We start from the raw sequence: 2,347 nt of genomic DNA, 5'->3' as shown, positions 1-2,347 counted from the left end.
ATGTTCACAGGGGGTACATCACTGAAAAAAAGGTTGAGAACCACTGATCTAGACGTTTAAGTGTTGAAGAAAAATATTTAAAAAAATAATAATATCTGACGTATTTTTAACATTTTTAGCCTTGAGACTCTCTCAGGTCCCTGGGACCAAACTTGAGAAGTAAAAAAAAAAAAAAAGCACCGTATTTCCTTGAATTGCCGCAGGGCATATAGTATGCGCCTGACTTGAATTACTGCCGGGTCAAACTCGCTTCGCAAAATAATTAGCGCATGCTTAGTATTACCGCCTGGTCAAACTCGTGATGTCAGGAGTGACACTTCCTCTGTCATCATTTTCAAAATAGAGGAGGCTGATTTCAATACCGGTAATTTGAAATCGCATAAAGCAGGGGTGTCAAAGTCAAATACAGAGTGGGCCAAAATTTAAAACTGAACAAAGCCGCGGGCCAAGGTTGAACAAGTTAACCTTTTAATAGGGACCCAAACAAGTTTTGCATCAAATATTGAACAAGCAAGGCTTATATAACTTAAGTGACATGCAAAATCCAGTTTCAAATAATAATAATTAAAAAAATATCAATGGCATATCAAATACAATTTAAATAAAAATGTAATGCCTTTTTTTCTATTTGCAATCTTCTGAGGTAAATATCAATTTTTTTCCACAGGCTAATAATACATTTGAAAATAAAATAATAATGAATGAACCAAACAAAGACATGCACCTGGGGATAGGTTGATTGGCAACACTAAATTGGCCCTAGTGTGTGAATGTGAGTGTGAATGTTGTCTGTCTATCTGTGTTGGCCCTGCGATGAGGTGGCGACTTGTCCAGGGTGTACCCTGCCTCCCGCCCATTTGTAGCTGAGATAGGCGCCAGCGACCCCAAAATGGATGGATGGATGAACCAAACATTCAAGCCTTGAAGTAGCAAGAGAAAATGCATGAATAAAACGTTAATTATTACTCAGTTTGCTGGAAGTTTCCCGGAAGAGTTAGTGCTGCAAGGGGTTCCGAGTATTTGTTCTGTTGTGTTACGGTGCGCATGTTAACCCAAACTGTGTTTGTCATTCTTGTTTGGTGTGGGTTCACAGTGTGGGGCATATTTGTAACAGTGCTAAAGTTGTTTATACAGCCACCCTCAGTGTGACCTGTTTGGCTATTGAACAAGTATGCATTGCATTCACTTGTGTGTGTGTGTAAAAGCCACAAATATTATGTGACACGCTGTTAGCGGACGTGACGACAGGTTGTAGAGAACGCTAAAGGCAGTGCCTTAAATGCACGCCCCCAATATAGTTGTCCAGGTGAAAATTGGTAGAAATTCGGGAGAATGGTTGCCCCGGGAGATTTTCGGGAGGGGCACTGAACTTCGGGAGTCTACCGGGAAAATTAGGAGGGTTGGCAAGTATGAGTATTAGCGGTGAATGTGGTGTTACAGCGGCACCGACGCTGTATAACACCGGCGGGCCAGATCTAATGCTAAATTGATATTGCCTCAAGGGCCAAATTCAATTACACGGCGGGCCGGAGTTTGACACCCATGGCATAAAGGGAAGAGGATTAAGAGCCATTCAGTAGGATTTAAGGTCCAAGCTTACATCACACTCAAATTTTTACTGCATTCCTTTGGTAAGTGCCGCAGTGAGAAGAGGTTTTAAAAAAATTAGCGCATGCTTACTTTTACCACATGCCTTTGGTAAGCGCAGGAGTGAGAAGAGGTTTTAAATTAATCAGCGCCCCGGCGGCAATTCAAGGAAATACGGTAAAATATTTTATTGGTTTTGAAAATGAAAAATATCAAAATGCCCCCCACCTCATGCTTTCATTTTTATAGTTTGCGGCCTTCGTGGAATGCCATCCATCCTTTTACTACCGCTTGTCCCCTTCGGGGTCGCGGCGGGTGCTGATGTTCCCGCTGGTCCACGCCACGCCCCCTTGTTTGCGGATGACGTCACGTGACGAAGACGGACAAGTTGGTGAAAGTTGTAGATGATGATAATGAAGTGAAAGGAAGAAATGTTTGGTAAGTTTTTAAATATGATGATGATGATGATGATGAATGTATGAAAGGAGGGGGGCGGGGGAAGAGGGGACAGGACCCCCCCCCCCCCCCCCTCCTTCCTCGCTCCTCCTCCTCCCTCCCAGAATCGGAGCATCCTGCTATTTCTTTCTCTTTCGCTCTTTCCGTCTCTTTGATTCACTCCAGTCCGAAGTGAGCCGACGCTGGGACCGAACCCGAACCCCCCACCCCCGAAAGGTCCCGGACGCACCGGCGCGCGCCTGCAGGAGGCGATGGAGCCGTGAGCCGAACCCGAGCCGAAGCGAGACGAGCCCGAGCAGCCGAG

General features: G+C 44.8%; 1 protein-coding gene across 12 annotated transcripts in view; it reads left to right on the top strand.

Annotated features, from left to right (window-relative positions):
• The first annotated feature begins 1,883 nt into the window (after positions 1–1,883).
• cspg5a (chondroitin sulfate proteoglycan 5a) overlaps positions 1,884–2,347 on the top strand; it is a 42,774-nt gene continuing 42,310 nt past the window's right edge. For 3 of the 12 annotated variants that reach the window (XM_061881738.1, XM_061881735.1, XM_061881748.1), the window contains exon 1: positions 2,135–2,347. This exon is cut by the window's right edge and continues 188 nt beyond it. The gene's annotated coding sequence lies outside the window, so the exon portion shown is untranslated. Of the gene's footprint in view, positions 2,026–2,131 lie in introns of those variants that run through there. The other 9 variants (XM_061881737.1, XM_061881743.1, XM_061881740.1 and 6 more) reach the window with 6 other exon arrangements.

The sequence above is a fragment of the Nerophis ophidion genome, linkage group LG21, assembly GCF_033978795.1.
Source record: "Nerophis ophidion isolate RoL-2023_Sa linkage group LG21, RoL_Noph_v1.0, whole genome shotgun sequence".
Taxonomy (NCBI): Eukaryota; Metazoa; Chordata; class Actinopteri; order Syngnathiformes; family Syngnathidae; genus Nerophis; species Nerophis ophidion.
This window is presented reverse-complemented; position numbering and strand designations above follow the sequence as displayed.